The sequence below is a fragment of the Cavia porcellus genome, unplaced genomic scaffold (assembly GCF_034190915.1).
Source record: "Cavia porcellus strain 051 isolate PalLab524CR breed Dunkin Hartley unplaced genomic scaffold, mCavPor4.1 scaffold_20, whole genome shotgun sequence".
NCBI classification, from domain to species: Eukaryota; Metazoa; Chordata; class Mammalia; order Rodentia; family Caviidae; genus Cavia; species Cavia porcellus.
The window spans coordinates 65166591-65185005 of NW_026947503.1; positions in this window are offsets into that span (position 1 = coordinate 65166591).

The window sequence follows — 18415 nt, forward strand, 5'->3', positions numbered from 1 at the left end:
TCAATAGACAATAGACACTGGCTCTAATATACTTCCAAATCCCTTTACCTTACTTTGTGCCAGAGGTGTCACTTAATTACATCTTTACACATTGTGAATCCATCAACACACCTGCTTTATGCCTTGCTTTTGAGTCATATAACAGGAACAAAAAGTACATGTATTTGTCTGGTTATATAGTTCAGTTTGGCCTGGACTCACTCTGTAGCCCAGGCTGGTGTCTAACGCATGACAATCCTCCTGCCTCAGCCTCTCAAGTTCTGGGATTACAGGAATGTGCCACCACAGCAGCTATACATTGTTTATGTTCACCTGGGCAGGTACCGTTATTGATTCTTTTTATTTCTTTATGTGGCTTCAAATAACCATCTGGTGCCCTTTCATCTCAGTCTGTGCAACTTCCTTTAGTTTTTCTTCCAGGGTAGGACTTTTTGTAATCAATAAATATTCAATTTTTGTTTTTCTGAGTTTTTTTCTGTTCCTCTCTCTGTTGTCTCCTTCTGCAATTCCTATCGAGTGTGCTTTTGTCTTTTCACTGCTATTTCATGGGTCTTGGGCTCTGTTTATTTCTCATTGTTCTTTTTCTTTCTCTTCATTAGACTACAATCTCAACTGACATAGTCTTCAGAATGCTGGTTCTTTTTTCTGTTAATTCAGATTTGTCGCCAAATACCTCTAAAAAACTTTTCATTCCATTTATTGTACATTTTAGCTCTAGAGTTTCTATTTGGTTCTTTTTTGAAAGATGATCTAGGTGGGCACAGTGGTGCACACCTGTAACCCTAACACTTGGGACTGAGAATCAGGAGGATTGGCACAAGCTCAAGGCCAGTGTGGACTAGGACTACCTAGTGAGTTCAAGGCCAGCCTGAACTGCACTACAAGACTATGTCTCAAAAAACCTAAGTAAACAAATAAGTTGTGTCTCTTGAAGTATACTTGTCATGCCCTTCTTTCTTTAGTAGACATTGTACCCTTCAGTTTTGTGAACATACTTTTAACTAATTTAAATTGTTTAGCTAGTACATCCAACATGTAGGACATCTCAGGCTTTATTTCTATATATGGTTATCCCTCCTGCTTATTTGCATCTTATAATGTTTTCTAAAATCATGGTGTTTAGATAATACAATATGATAACACTAGATAAAAGATTACCACTCAGATTTATTGCTACTGTTGATTTTTGGTTGTTTTTGATGTTTTGTGTTGCTTGGTGACTTTCTTAGTCTCGTTCAGAACAATCTTTGTTCATTGCACTGAGAGACCACTGATATCTGCTTGATTATTTATGATGAAGTTGTTTGGAGACTCTCCTAAATAGCTGGAACCGACATGCTCTCCACCCTTTTCAGGGGCTCTGTGTATGCACATATATTTAAAACTTTGCCTTAGCACCCACTTCCTGCCTGCACAGGTTCTGAAGATCAGCCAGAGGTCAGACACTGGGGCCCCACAAGGTCTTTCCATCACCTGAATGTGCACATAGCCCTGCCTTTGCACATGGCCTGAAAAATCTCCAGGGATGGGAAAAAAATTTTTCAAAGTCCCTTTGGACTTCAAGTTTCCCAGATTTTCCTTTTAATTTTTTGGCCAGGCTTTTGCTTGCCCTAACAGGCTGGGGTGGACATACCAGGAACCATTAGCTGCTGGTGTTTTTTAAACACTGGGTGATCTGAGTCAGGCCACACAATTGCAATACCCTGGGAATGGAACTGTTATGGGAGCTGAGGAATGGGCCAGATAGGACCAAGCTTCTGGAGGAGGACTCGATGAGAGGCTTCGCACCCATTCTGTCTCCTCTGGTGGCCTCCAGTAACTAGTGCTGAGGTTACTATGGAGTCGAGGAGAAGAATGAAAGTAGGCCAAGTTTGAAGCCACAGATCTAACTGTTCTCACCATAGTACTGCAGATCTTACGGAATAAACGAGACTCAGATTGTTGCAAACCTATGACTAATTTTCAGACTTCTGAAAAACTTGATTTAATACTTTTGTGATTCTTTTCATTGCTTTTGTGCAGGTGGGGATTTGTGGAGGTCCTCACTTAACCCTCTCACCATGGTCTCTTTGGTCCAATGGCTCTGTTTTGTAGGGGCCTGGGACTGGTTTGATCAGGTGTGGTAAACACAGAGACATGCAAATGACTGTCACACAGAAATCAGTTTACACTCACAGTCCCTGAGGGCAAGAGGTCTGGTAGGCCATGTAGGTCCTCACGGGGAAGCAGCAGAGTGGGTCAGGACAGCAGGAGAGCAGGGCAAGAATCTATATGGTGATTTCCATGGGAGGGGACAGGCCAGGTAACCGTGTTGTTAGGACTAGCTAGTTTGGATAATTTCAGACCCCAAAGCCATGAGATTGGACATGGAGAAAAAGAACTCAACACTGATGCGCCCTCTCCAATTCCCACACCACTATGGAGAATCGGAGGCTGGTGGCCTTCCCGCCCTAGGTGGTTCACATAGGTCCTCGGGGATCCTCTTCCCACCCAAATGGTCCCCGTGGCACCAGGAGCAGGACTCGGGGCTGTGTCCCTTTCCTGCAGGGGAGCATCCATCCCCTCCCTCTAGAGGACCATTATGTCTCTGCCCCACCCTTCCCTGTGACTTTCACAGCGTATTTGGGGCTTCTGCCATCCAGAGCCTGAATTACTGGTGACCCCTGAAACTAGTACCTTTTCCTCAAGAGGCCAGGATTTAATCTGCCAGGAGATGAGCAAAGATTTCTTTGTTTTATTCGTGTAGTATAGCACAGTAGGGAGAACAAAGGAAGGAAAAAAACTGAACAATTCAGGTTTTATATTTTAAATCTTGCCATTTGTATCCTGTGGGATATATACATACATGGTTTTGTCTTTGGATTCATTTGATGATTTTGGGTTTTAAGAAAAGTAAAATTCTGTCCCTCTGAAGAAACCATAGGATTAGATAAAAGAGCACTAAATAGGAGCGCATCCTTCGTGAGCATGCCTGGAAACGGGCGCACACCGAGTTGTGCCTGCTGTGCAGAATCCTGGAGCCACATGGGGAATGAGTAGAGACCTGTGGATCGGACTGGAGGAAACCCAGGGCCAGTGGATGCAGTCACTGGGGCAGCTTTGTGATGGTCTCTGTGACTGTCACCCGAGGGAGGTCTTTAATTGTACCTGCCTCTATGGGACATCGTTCTGCAGCTGGAAACACCTCTGTGGGTTCTCAGCTCTGCTTCCAGTAAGAAGCAAAGGCCATCTCAGGACCAATTTGGTAACTGAGGCTCAGTAATGAAGACTATGACTGTGAATCCTGAAAGGCAATTCAACGTAGAAGTATTCATGGATGTTTCGGAGGTGGAAGCCGGGTTTACTCTGTTTAAACCAAAGAGAAGCTTCTCTTTGCAGCTGCGTTTTCTGCACGTCCCTGGGACAAGGTCTGAGGTTTGTGGGCAAGGAATAGATGTGAGTCCAGGCAGAAGGTGGCCGGAGCATTGTCCAAAAGAGCCACAGTGGTCCACCAATTCCCTGCCAGGCTCTTTTAGCTGGGGCCCGCTAGTTTTGACTACAAAGATGACACAGACAAATTATTTAGATCCCCTCCTATGGGTTTGCTGGCTTAAGGACTGCCCTGGTAAAACAAGAAAGATTAGCCATGCTCCATTTCTGATACATGACCCCAACTCTATTTGGGTGAACAGTGAGGCCTGGTTTTGGTTACACAGATCACTGATTCGATTTTTCCAGGGGCACTAACTGAGAGACGCAAGAGCACAGCGTCTAAGCACCTAAGCACCTAAGCACCATCGCGTGCATACTACCCCATGAAAATAAAGGCAGGCATAGGTACCCCTATTTTGAATTTCTTAGCAGAAAATGGGATTAAATATAGAGGATGTTTTTAAAAGTACATATTACTAAAGCAAGGTGAAATTTGCAATCATTAAATTTTGACTGCCATCTGTACATTTAATGTAACTTTAATCACAAGAAGGACTTGTGAGCAGTCTGCCTTTTCCTGGTCACACTCCTGTGTGTGTTCTCTCAGGTGCAGCTGTGCTTGGAATGGTCCCGCCTCCACACAGTGGAACCCCGCGCCATGGACAGGACCCTGTATCAAGGTGGTTGTTGGCAGGAGTATCAGGCCCCAGTCAGTCAGGAAAAGGCAACTCGGTGGGCTTTTAATTAACACTGGCTTCTCATGGTCTAAGTTTTCCATCTGGACATAAGAATACAGTGACAACTAGAACTGAGATAAAAAGGTGCCTTATTGGCAACATAGGGAAAAAACCCAGATAATTTGGAAGACTGTTACAAAGTGGGGTTTACCGCCTGCATCTGAAATGCAGATGCTTATTAAGTAAGGGACAGTTACATTTTACTGTATGGATGTGAAATGTTAATTAAACAATTTTTTGTTATTACACATATTTCCAGGCTAACTCTACTAAAAACAAACACCATGATGCATAGTCACAATTATTACTTCCTAAAAGTTCTTTCTTTTCAAGAATATTAATAAAAAATATTTCTATTATGAACAGGACATTTGTTAAATTTAGAATTTTGGGAAATTTGCCCAGGAATGAAGAGGAAATAAAAGTTGTTGATAATATGATCACTTTTATGATTCAGTGTTTTGCACATCTACTTTCAGAATGCAGGGTATTTATGTAGGAAGGGTGAGTTCTTGTGATATTCAACAAGTTATAAACAATAGATCCAAGGCAGGTAAAATTCCCCATTAAGTAGTAGTCTTCTTTTATTAAATTTTAGCAAATATTTAAATTATGCCTATAAAAGTCATCTCTCTGTATTTCATCTCTCTATTTCTCTGTGTCTCTGAAGGCTAGTTAAAATTTATTTTAACTAGGTTTATAATGTTTATAATGGTTTATAATGTTTGGAAGGACAAGTGCCCTAAATAGAAAGCAGATACCATTAAATAACAAAGACCTGCTCAGAAAGGTTCTGCCATGAGGTTCTAATATTCCTGGGCAAAGGTAGAGTAATATGAATCCCCAGAACCTGTCTAGCCAGGCTGTGGATTGCCCAAAGTTCCCCAGGAGGCCCAGAGCCACTGAGGCATCTCAAGCAGTGCAGTGGCTGCTCAGTGGCCCCAGTTCATGGGAGCCCCAGCTCATGCGCTGGAAGCAATCAGGGGTCGCTCCTCCCTGCAGATCAAACGGCACCCATGCTCCTGTTCCATTCAGCAAAATGACCATAAAGGGAAACTGGGCCTAACTTCTCCACTAGGGTTTCTGACAGTGAATAATGAAGAAGCTAAGGGAAAACTAATAGCTCCAATTAATTTCAACCTTCAAAATCAAATCTGACAGTTTCACAACAAAGGCAAATGAGCCATTTCGGATGGGAGGCATGGCTGTGTTGTTTGGGCCAATTCAAGGATATTTTACTAGCACTAAAGAAAGTTTTGGAATAAATAAACAGATCTATCCCTCCATGTTTCAGCACTATGCCAGTCAGCTTTTGATTCTGTCTTGGTTACTTGTCTCTTGTTGCTGGGACACAATGCCTAACACCCAAAATGAAGGAAGGAAAGGTTTATTTAGCTCACTGTTTGTGGAGGTTTCAGTCCATAATCAGCTGGCTTCAAGGCAGGGTGACCTGACACTGGGCAACGCTTCAAGGCAGCAACCATCAAAAGCAGCCAGAGCAAAAAGGAGGAACAGCAAGCCTCTCATCCTCCCTTATATTGCACACAGGTCACACCCTCTTCAGGGTGCCTGTAGCACTCACAAAATCTCCTTAACCTCCTCTTGCACAGAAGGAGGATATTTACAAAGAACAACCTTGGTTCCCTACTGAATCTCTTCCTTAAATTTCTGAACTTCTCAAATTGATACAATGTATCAACCATAACAAATTCCTTTAACCAAACACAACTCAGAGAAAAACAACTTAGAGGATAAAAGGTTTATTCTGGTTCAGGGTTTCAAGGTTTCCATCTGGCCAATGGTTCAGTCTTGGCCAGTGGGAGGCTGTGGTGAAGCAGACCACAGTGGGAGGGCGTGGTGGAGGACAGCTGCTCACTCCAGGCTGCAGAAAGCAGAGAAGAAGGGAAAATACAAGAGAGAAAGGAGCCAGGGACCCCATGGGGTCCCCAAGGTCACACTCCCCTGAGGTATTCCCCACCTCCCAATAATGCCTTCAAATCTAGATCACAGCCGAGGATCGATCCACAAGCAGATTCCTTCTCTAGCCCCTCTCTGAATTTGCTGCATGAATCTTTAAAGCATCACAAACAGTGACAGGGACCTTATTTTAAATTTCACAAAGGTTCAAGGTGGGGGAGAACCTTCCAGAACATTCCCCATGTGCTGTACATCAGGCCCACAGGCAGCTCTCTGCATCAGAAAGTCCACATTGGAAGAGCTTCAGGGTGGGGAGACACAAGTATCAATGAAGGGGTGTCAGGCTAACGGGTGCACGCAGGGCTACCTATTTACTAGGAACCATTATTTGCATCCTTATGCATCCTGTTAAATGCTTTCACATATATTTTTCAGATAATCCTCACATGCTTCAGAACATTTATCTGTATTTTGCACATGGAGAAACCAACATTCAGAAAGTGTAACTCACCCACAATGGGCGAGCTGGCGGAGGCAGAGGCACCCAGAACAGGCTCGCAGCTGCCCAGCCATGCTCCAAGCAGAGGTGGACAAAGAGCTACAGGTCTCCCGGGTTTGCTCCAGCCCCTCTCTTACTGCAGCAGACATCGTTAATGGGGTTTTCGACATAACTGGAAATGACATTAGGAAGTAAATACAAAAATATTAACCTGTCCCAGTGACATGGTAGGTTTACATTTGGAATAATATGCGGATCGTAATAAAGTATCTCCCCTTATGTGTGGGGGGTATGTTGGCACAGATTTCCTTTTACTTCTTGGCTGTAAATTATTTTAGCCCAATCAATTCCCTTTTTGCTTAAGCCTGAATTGTTTTTCTTTTGTTGACAGAAAGACTGGAATAAATTGCCTCCCCATGAATAGGCTGTGGATGAGTGGACACTGGATCCACTCATTATCTCCCGGACTTCAGAAAATTGCTACTTACACCCAGTGTGCTGAAATACTCTCTTGTATGTCTTACAAATGTTTATTGTGAGTCCAAGGTAAAGTCAAGTTGTTCCTGAGGATTCTTGCTACATCCTGCCCCCCCACCCCCATTTTCCAGGGATGTTTCTGATCCTGGCTTTTTGTGTTGTTTCTCTTTTAGCATCACCTGCTTTCCACTCTATTTCTTTTTCTTGATCACCTCAAAAGTCTCCTAATTGAAATGCACCAAAGCAATAGAAATATGGTACCTTGGTGAATTACTGTCGGACCCTAAGTCCTTTGGACCAGCACAAATTTGTCATGAAAGGAGGCAGTGTATGTTGTGGAAGTTCAGAGAAAAAAGAATTGTAAGAGATCTCACACCAGAAAAGATGCTTCTAGAGAAAATTGAGAAGTTTTAAAGTGGGAATGCATCTATGCATAGCTAAACTCTATATGCAATATTCTGAACGAATGAAGTAAAATATATGTGGAAGCCCCGAGATTTGTGATAATAGGTAACACTGTAGGCTCCAAGATCTGATTTCAAGGAAATAGATTTTTAAATTATTCCTTATGGGGTTACTATAAAGATGAAGAAGTCTGTGCTGAACTGCTGGATTTGTCTGTGACCAGGTAAAAAGCAGATTAAGCAGGGCAGCGACCCAGGTATATGCAGCGGGAGGCTGTACGGAGCTCCGACCACAGCTTGCCTTCATTTCCTGTGTGTATTAATAACTTCAGTATGTCTGAATTAGTTTGTTTATCCAGTCTAAGTGTGACATGAGCGTGGAGAAAGGGACCCTAATATACTGATTGATGCCAAAATGAAACTGACACCTCGAATCTCAAATTTAAATCTAGTCAGATCAGCCTTACTTCAATGCCTTTTATGCTAGGTTAGCTTCCAACTTCACAAGTTCGAAGTAGGAAATTGTGGCATAATAGTACTTTTTGAAGGGTGAAAGAAATCTTTAGCATTTGATCAACATGAGACAGAGACGTGGAAAAGTTGCCCACATTTACCTGGGTCTTGGCAGTCGGGCAGGGACCAGGGGAAAGATGGTGACCCTCTGGGGAAAGATCCTTGGCTGTGGCCCTTGTGTGCACTCAGTGAGAACCGAGAAGTCATCTACACCAAGTCAGGGCTTTGCTACGGCAGGATGGGGCACTGTGCCCCCAAGATGGCTGGGACAGGCAGGGCTGCTCGGGATAAAAATGAGATGTGGTTGTAAAGTCCCAATCCTGCTGAGTCCCAGACCTAACCTCAGAAACGCAGACTCTGTAGTTAGGAGGAGACTTTAGGAACTCCCTCCTCCCTGCCTTTGTCAGAATCTCCAGGTGATGCTGGTGACCAGACATTTTAAAAATGAGAGTATATGAATTCCAGAGTGGCCTCCAATGCATTTTGTGCTCCTAATTTTTTTAACTTTCCAGTCTATGTGTACATGTGTGTGTGTGTACAGTCATACATTGCCTAAGGACATTTCCCTCAGCAGCCCGTTACAGATTAAATGTCCAGGTAACATCATAGTCATCTTAGTTTGTCTAAGTGTACTATGATGCCCACACAGTGTCAAAATTGTCTAACAGCACATCTCTCAGGATCTGCCCTGGCTCTAAGTGAGGCCCAAACACATAGTATAAATGTGTATGGTGCCAACCGCAGAAATACCGAGACCGAGCGGATGAACAGGCAGGTTCGCCGCAGGGACTGCCAGAGAACAGAGGGTGCAGGTAGGGAACAAGGCTGGAAGGAAGAACCGATGCTGGCCCTAGCTCTCTGGTTTAAGGTCGCAGGTGCTGGCAGACCCTCCTCATGCCTGTTTGTCACCGAGAAGACGCTAGTGAGTCTGTGCCATCATTTGTGCCCTTTAATCTGCTCTTGGACTGCATGTGTGTCACCCACATTGCTGTCAGTGGGAGACAGAGACCTCTGGGAATAGTGAGATCCTGCGTCTACAAAGTCACTCAATGTTTCATGCTTTCTGACAGCCTTATTAATTTGCCCTTATTTTGATAATGACTGTTCTTTCATCTGAGTGGTTGTTTTAAAATGGAAAAGAAACCTAAATTAGTATTATACTTTTTAAGATATACATTTGCACCTATCATAAACTTTAATTTATACTTTGGCCAAATAATTTTAACAGTTGCTATAAAATCAGTTATTTAATAATAGTTTTTATGACCATATTGAATGCAGCAGGAGACAGACTTAATAGCCTCGTGTCCACAACAAATTTCCAGTTATTATTCAAACACCCCACAAGCCTTTGACAACTCCAAGACCAGTCAAGTTCCTACTGATTGCATTATTTGAATTTTGCTAAAGACTAGTTCACCATGTGCACACAGTAGCTCTTTATTGAATACATCTGTTTCTCCAACTGCAATTTCCCTTTGCTTTCTCAGATTTACATCATTATAAAAACTAGTTATTTTCAATAGAATAATTTCCATAATCATATACGTGCCCCTGCGTAGGACATCTGCAAGTCAGTTCTAAAGCACAAAGAGGAAAATGGGACTAAATGAAATACTCTCTAACATTTGTAGTAGTGGGAGTAAACATAACAGGAGATTTTAAGGGAGGAAAACACATATTTTAGACATATATTAGAACAATTAAGTAAGAAAATTTAAATTGAGCAATTTGGAAGATGACATTAAATAAAAATATATATAAGGATAACTTCTTCTCCACTTATGGCAACTGCCTTTTAAAGATTATGTTCATGTTCTTAAATGTATGAACACAGCTTTGGCTGAGTTATCTAAACTTGGATAACTTTGATTAACTGATTTCACAAATTTAAATTTTTAAGTTTAATTTTATAATTGGGTCTTCTGTAACATCCAGGGCAGTGCTTTGCAAATGAAAACAGGCTGCCATATATGTAAGTTTTGGTTTGGTTTGGTTTGGTTTGGTTTGCAGTGCTGGGATTGAACCCAAGGCCTCACGCGTGACAGGCAGGTGCTCTCCTTCTGAGCCACACCCCCAGCTCTTCAGAAATTGTTATATCTTATTGAACTTGGATTGTTGGCTTGGCAGGCATCTATCTTTAACAAATAACATTGTTTTCAACCTTTAAAATTTAGCTATGCCTCAAAGTAGTGTGTGGAAATAAATGAAAACCAGCCAAAGAAGAACAAATAAAGGATATTTATTCAGAGCTTGCAACAGCAAAGAAATAAGATACCATCACTTCTATGTGGTCACACACAGGTCAAGGAGTGGGAAAATTTGTACTGAGAAAAGGATGGCTGTTCTGATTGGCAGCTATTGGCACAGGGAAGCTGTGAGTGGTTAACGAGAAGCAAGGTATACTACGTGATTGGTTAAAGGGGTAAAGTTGGCTTTTTCTGATTTCCTCTACATTACAAACAGATACAAAAATCAGGAAACTTACCATTTATTATTCAAGTTCTGGTCTTTGGTGGCCAAGTGTTATAGATATAATTGTTTGATTTTATCTACTGGTTGTTATAAAAATATAGTCTGGTTTCCCAGAAGTCTGACTGAGCAGACTGGTGACCATGGAAGGTGGCTTGGCTACCATGGCTAGTTGCTGCAGACTTAGGAATGGGGATACATTTTTATGCATGTCTGTAGATTTAGTATTTTGAGTACTTAAACATGGTACAAATTTTGAATACCATGTCAATGACCCAAAAGTTGTAGATTTATGATTTATGATTTTTGGATCAGGAATGCTCAAGTTGAGTGGTAAAATGCTATATTAAAGAAAATTTCTATATTTTATAAAGAATATAATAAGCTTATATTTCATTCCTTTTAACAGGAAATGATACTGGAAGCAAGATGATCCAATAATTTGTCAGGACTTTGGGATAAAGGTGATTTTTAATTTTCCAGAATAGAAATGATAAACTGGTTTTAGGCACATAGTCCAAAACTAATAAAGCAAAAATCAAACAAACAAAATCCTGACATCTAAATGTTTCTGGTCCCAAATAGTTCAATAAATTAAGGGACATTTCCTACAATAGAGAGAGTTGTGTGTGTCTCGGTTCATCCTCTTGTTTCTTGTGTAAATCAAATAGTCATTCCCCCTGGAAGTCAGATGATCATCCCTCTGGAAGTCTGATGGTCATCATCCTGTAAGTCAGAGGGCCATCATCCTGTAAGTCAGAGAGGGTCATCCCCCTGGAAGTCAGATGGTCATCCCTCTGGAAGTCAGATGGTCATCCTCCTGTAAGTCAGATAGTCATTCTTCTTGAAGTCAGATAGTGTAATCCTTTGTGTTGCTGGGCCTTGGGCCTCAGAGGAAACTAAGCTTCAACATAGTTTGTCCTGAACTTCAGAGCAGTATGTCCTGAGATCACACTGGTAGCAAAGGGGTAGGGTTGGGATTGCAGGGTCCCTGCGAGCCACATGGCCTCATGATGAACCAATTGGAACATGCACAGAACAGTCAGATTAGAAGAGCACTGTGCTCAAATCTGATTGCTGATTAAATGTCTACCTTATTGGATAAAGATGAGAGAATTAGGCAGGAATACCAGATCCAAGTTTCTACTGAACAAATAGTTCTTTTAGAGTCTGATGATTCTATTGGTAGGCAAACAGAATGAATCCTAGAAACTTCATCCAGATTTGAAGACATCAAATTAAATTCCCCAGGAAGGAAGTGAACAATATAAGTCACGATCTAAGCACAAAACCCCACTTCTCGGTATTAGACACTGATTTTCCTTCCTTGGAAGTCCTCTGGGAGAGTCCTTAGTTTTGTGGCTGTTCTTCCATCCTGGAGAACAGCCCTGGGCCACAGAATGAGGACATAGCATAGCCTTCCTTTCAGGTGGAATCTCTCTTTTCCACTGAACAGTAAGAAAAATATAGGCACCCCTGGGACATAGAATCATTTGTTTCTTTCTAATTTTGCATTTTTACCTTCATTCCCCTATTTGACCAAATAACAGGTACCCAAAAATGTCTCAGCAGGAGGTTCTGTGGGTGCAAAGAAGAAAATGAATGTTCCTGCCTGGGGAAGTCCTCAACTTTTGGGGGAGCAGGATATTACATCATAGCCGCATCATGGAGATACCCATTCACCTCATCCCATTAAATATGGTAGACCCAGGTCCCATCACCACATGGCAAACTCACACCCCACTGAAAGTGTCCTTCAAAGTCGCCCATCCATTCTCCCTGCAGCGTCTCACTAGCTACTGTCCTGTGCAGCTTTGAATTAAGTAGCCAACCAAGTCAAACAGTGGCACATTAAACTCAGGATTTCTGTGGAAAGTGTGCCCTTCTCTCATGCTGTGCTCTGGAAATGTGCCATCAACTCCAGAATGGGCAGCTCTGACCTCATGCCTGGCCATTCACACTGCTTTCATTCCCTTTTTCCTTCCAGCCTTTCCTGTAACAGGAGGTTGGTCTTCCACTCTTTATTCTCTTGGTCATGACTTCCACGGCTTGTCATCCTCCACCCTCAGGGGCAGGGAGGGCAACCTCCTCACTCTCTGGGCCTCCTGTGCTGTTCCAAGGGCAGCAACAAGACCCTGTGTTTTGGGAGTACAAAGATCATGATCTCTCCAATCTTGCCAGATAAAGCAGGCATTAAGAATCTGAGGTACTAAGAAAGAAAAGAAGAGGAGGGAGCAGTGAACAGTCAGGTGGTTAAAGAACTCCTTTTGGAAGAGAATTCTGAAAGTCAAAAAATGACTCATGTGAAACACTGGCACCTGGGGAGAGAAGCTTTGGATAAGTGCAGGGCTGCAGTGCAGGTAGTGGTGATCATTAGGGGAGACACATGTGGTGCTTGAGGCTGAGTCCACTCATCCCGTCCTGCCACCTCCCTGCACCAGAGAGCCTGGGAACTGAAGCATGCCTCTACTGCAGCCAGGAATGGCCGCGTGTCATCAGGTTGCCTGACGATTGGGAGGGAAAGCCACTTAGGAATATGTCTCTTCCTAAATAAAAGCCAGAAGCCCACAAGAAGAAGTATCTTGTCCCTCTCTGTTCCTCTCTTCCTGCCTGGAATGCAAACGAGGGGCTTGTTTCTGCAGCCCTGAGAACAAAGCTGATCTGCAGGAAGTAGTGGCTCGGAAGTCCGAGGGGGCCAGGTTCTTCAGGACATCCTGATGTGGCTGTGGCTTCTGAGCCACCTGCCTCCAGTGGTTTCTTTAATGGGAGAAATGAAACCCACTTACTTGTGGAAGTAATGACAACACATGTGTTTGCAGGACACATGAATTCGCAGGAAATGCCAAGGACTGCTGGTACCCTAGTCTTTGCAGAAGGAGGAGGAGCCAAGGAAAGGTGAAGAGTTTGCTCAAGGCGGGGAGTAGAGAAGCTGCACTTGGAACACAGGCTGTGTGTGACTAGGGCTTGTGTCCTTAGCCACCATTCTCCAACTCAGTGCCTGCTGTCACCTGCAGATAACCCCAGTCCTAACTTAGGAGGTGAAAAGGATGATTTTAGTGCATGTTTAAATAAAAAGAATTAGTTACAATAAAAAGCACGTTGCTATGAATCCTCAAACACACTCACCCAAACCATTACTGCCACTTTCTCAAGCAGTTCTGGAAATCTTCCTACATGACTATCGCTAGTTGTCTGTGCTGGCTGCCTCGGTGTCCTGAATTGACTTAAATCTTTTATTTTTCATGATCATTTTGACTTTGGGGAAGAGTCAGACATTGCACAGTACCAGATCTGGTGAAGAAGGAAAATGAAGGCATATTTTTACGAGCCTGCCTTTCTGCTTTGTGGTCCTGGGCAACAGTACCAACCAGCTTTTCCATCACACTTCACAAAGACATTCACGAAGGAGCACTTCCAGAACTGCTGCAGGAAGCGGCGATGACCTGGGATAAATTTTCTCAGAGAGAAGGGAAGTATTCTGAGGAGGATATTGACAGAGTGCTCCTCCTGTGATAAATGTTTACAATTCAAACATTGACTGTGCATTTCCATCACATTGCATTTCCCCTGAAGGGTGAATTCAGTTTAGATAAGCTATTGAAATCATGATATAAATGAGACAGCGCAGTACAGGGCCAGAGGATGACAACTCGGACAATTAGAGGAGGGATTGTTGGTAACAAAAGAGACAGAGATAAAGATGGAAAACATGGCAACAGGAATAGGAAATTAGGCTCTGGGAATTTGAATAATTGCATACAAGCTTCAGTTCTACCAGTTACTACTAGATGAGTGACTGTGACCTCAATATGGTGTCTTACCCTATAATATCTAAGTCTGGCTTTAAGTCTTACTTCTCTCATCTCTAAAATGGGCACAATGACCATGCATGTCCTTCAGTTTTAATGTTTTAGCACAATGCTTTGTTCACAGAAGGAATCCAGTAAATGTTCACTTAAAAACATATGAGGGTGAGTTTCAATGTTTTCCTCTGTGGCTCATCTCATCCTGATGCTTGCCTAGAAATCATCAGTTCAAACTGCAACATTCGGAAACTGTAAAATAGAGAAGATGAAGAGAAAGTTAAGATGATCTTTTCTTTGATGTGAGCATTGAATCTTTTTTTCACATTCTCCAGGAAAGCCAACCTTATTACAGATCACAGAACCTGGGACACCATTGTTGCAATAATTTAATCTGAAGTAGAAATGACATTGTTAGCATAGAGTTTCTTAATAATATTAGTCAAGCTGAGCTGTAAGGAACATACCTCTTGACTTCAAAGGGCTTGTTTAAAAGACAGTGAAATAAAAAAGAAATAGGAATCTATGGGAAGATGATAGAGGACCATAATTTCTACTCCAAGTTTTGGAAAATCTGACTAACTTCCAAACTGTGTTCTGAGAACAACAGTTGTCTCCTGCAAAAGCACAGGAACAGATAGGAAATGTTAGTTCAAAGCCCCTGGGCAGAAAGAGGGGCACAAAGGCAGCCGCTGTCTCCTTTAATGAACCCCTGTGTGGAAAGTAGCTGCTGCATGGGGCGCTCCTGTCTGTGCCTTTGAACTGACTGTGATTCAAACAGCACGGTGGCGCTTCCCGCTCTCCAAGAGAGGCAGCACAACTCTCAAAACTCCCAGCCCTGAAAAGTTGGCAAAAAGCATTTTCTTCCAGGACTTCCAGGGCGCTTGACAAAGGAACTGAAGTGACTGTGCTGTGGTTGCCCCAGGGCTCTGATCAAACCATCAGAAATGAGCTTTTTTCTTTCTCGGTTTTCCATACATCATTAGCCAGCCTGAGAGCTACCGCTGATGTGTGTGGGCAGGTGCTACGGCGTCTGCTGCGGCCACTGCCGATGCCAGTGCCCATGGTCAGGGGGATGGAGTCTTAAATGTGGACAGGAAGTCACCACCCAGTCTGTCCCTCCGGAAGGGACAGGCCAGACAGGCTATTCTGGGCAGGAGAGTGCTTTGTGTAGGCAGAAGGGAAGGACAGAAAGGGCGCCGGGTGACCCGTGCCACAGAGACTCAGGGCAGGAGGTCACCAGCTGACCCGAGACATCCTCAGGCTGTACACAGTGTCCTCAGAGGGGCAGTGGCTCTCCAGCAGGGCACTGCTGTAAGCTGCTGGTCCTGGGAACACAGGTTCGGAGTTAGGTACAAGATTGGGCTTTCTGCTGTCTGGAGACTGCCTCATAGGTTTCTGCTGCTGCAGCCGCTGCCCCCACGACTACACAGGAATTTTTAGACTGTCAACCTACTCGCCCATTTTTATCTAAAACTGCAAAGAGATGAAGTCATAGTCAGAAAATTATTTTTATAAAAATATGACCTGTGTGTTAATTGTGAAGGTTTAGTCCCACCTGGTAAAACTAAATGCAAGAGCTTGTCTTAGTCCATTTTGCATTACTGTAACAAAACACTGGAGACCATGAATGTTAAAAAGAAAAGAGGTTTACACAGCATACAGTTCTGGAGGTCCAAAAGCAAGTCACTAATGTTGATTTTGGGAGGAGACCCCATGCCAGGCAGCCTCTGGGGAAGGAGTGTTGTCAGAGAAAAGTCACAAGACAGGAAAAGCAGGAGACTACAGAGGGGCCAGGCACACTCTCTGCTAGCAGCTCGCTCTTGCAGGGCCCAGTGAACTCCCGTGAGGGCAGCACTGAGCCCTTCAAATAGGCAGTATGACCCCATCACCTCCACTGGGTCTCCCTTATTAAAGGTGTCATCATCTTTCAGGACCATGATGGGTGTGGAGTCTTGAGTATGTTCCTTTGGGAGCATAGGATCAATGAGTACATCACTCTGTGAAATTGGTACAATCATTGTCAGCATTTTATGCTGAAAACTGAAGCACAGAGAGGTTAAGTGACTTGTCCCATGTCACACAGCCTGACAGTTTAAGGGTTAGTATTTATAAAAACAAAAGAAAAGAAAAGAAAAAAAGGATATGCGACCAGGCATGGCGGTGCGTACCTGTAATTCCAGCATTCTAGTAGGCTGAAGTAGGAGGGTAGAAAGTTTAGCCCAGCTTGGGCAATTTAGTAACTTAGGGAAAGAAATTCTACCTCAAAACTAAAGGCAGGGGATGTAGCTCAGTATAAAGGACCTGGGTTAAATCCCCGGTACCATTTAAAAAAAGGAATAGGAAGGAATACTATATGCAAATGCCTTGCCCCTATACAGCAATACAGGAGATTAATTTATATTCTGAGAGTGCTATGGGCAAAGCAAAGAACTAAAACCTATTACCTTTCCCTTTATGAACGGGCCATGAGGTGGCATTTCAAATTTAAACCTGGTGATCTGAGCCTTTATACAGCAGTGGCTTAAGCTCTGTCGGGATGGGCTTTACTTTTCATCAGTGGCAGGCTGGGACCTCAGGCAGGAAATGAATGACTAATAAAAGGACCCCCACCCACACTGTTTCTTCTGTCCAGGCGCCGACAGGGTCTTCCTGCCAGAAGCTTGGCTGACCCGGCCTCCTGTGCTCCCCGTGACAGGCAGGCCATGTGTTGCCCGTTACATGTCCATTCTCCCTGGTCCCCTCTGTGCATTGTGGGGTGCACACATGATTTGTCCTCTCTGACATTCATGTTGGAGTTTGACCCGCTGTGAGGTAGTAAGAGAAACTGAATCTGACTTTGGTGTTTAGAGGTGGAGTTTCTGCGAGGTGATGAGGGTTAGGACATTTGGGGACCAGTTCCTTTCCAGTTCCTGTTCCCTCCTCTTGGAAAGGGAACGCTCACCCCATAACATCGTTCCTTGGCAGGAGGTGACTTGTGCTGTGCTTTTTCAGGCATTCACAGCTGACTGTCTGGCCCTGAGCTTCCAGGCAGTTCTGGGGCTGCTACAACTGGGGAGAGAATGTGTGTTTCCAGCTGTACTCACGGCAGTTAGGTCATGGTAGGTGGGATTACGGTCTCCTCACTCTCTCAATCTGCGAGAGCAGGTGTGCGGATGTACATTGTTGAAGCTGCATATGGATGTTGTGTTACCAAGCCATGAGCTGTGCTGGGGAATCCTGTCAGATTACCTGGGTTTTGAGACATGGCGGAGCTCAGGAAAACACGGTTCCGGTATGTCTGTGTGAGTCATGGGGCATGGCCTCTGTCCTTATCCCCATCAGGCTTTTCTGTCCTCTGCCACCTGAACGGCATAATTTGAGCTGTCTTCCTCGGCTGAGCCCTTCTGTCATATTCCTGCCTTGCAGCCCACTAACCATGCACTGAACGCTCTGAAACCCTAAGCTAAAATAAACCTCTCTTCTCAACTGCATACACAGGTAGTTTATCCCAGCAGCAGAAAATTACTAAGACAGGTGGACACCCAGGAATCCTAGAGGCTAAGAGGCAGGAGAGCCCAGAGGAAGCACCCACACCCACTCACGCACACTGCCTCTTGCTGTGTGACGCCTTGCACCATCCCAGCACTCTGCATCCAGAAGGCACCCCCAGAAGTAGACCCCCGGACCTCAGAGGCAGGAGCCAGAATGAGCCGCTCTCACCTTCCCTTTGTGTAGCAATGTGGGATCAGGAAATGGCCTGAGACACTGTTCAGAGGAGAGTGAGTTGAAGTCAGTTCTGGATGAAAAGCTTTGTTTGTTCCTTATACATGGAGTTAGGAGGCTGGGGGGGCAGTTCAGCAGCAAAGCACTTGTCCGGCCCATGTGTTCTATCCCCAGCACCTCCAAAAAAAAAAAAAAAAAATCCAAAGTGGAGTCAAGTAGATGCCCAGGGTGATGTGAGTGAATCGGTGACCTGCTGTCATGTGGCTGAGCCCCTCCAGGGTGCTGTGACTCACACAGGTCCCGGGGTAAAGAAAGTTGGGAGTGGAGCGGCTGGAGAATCCGGGGGCTTTGCTCACTTAAAGCTCTGCTTAATCAGAGATCAACACAATAAAGTCACACTCGCTCAGGATCAGCCTTTACACCAAGCTTCCCCCTGGGGTACCGCTCCCCCAGGGCAAGAAGAGAAGTGAACTAAGC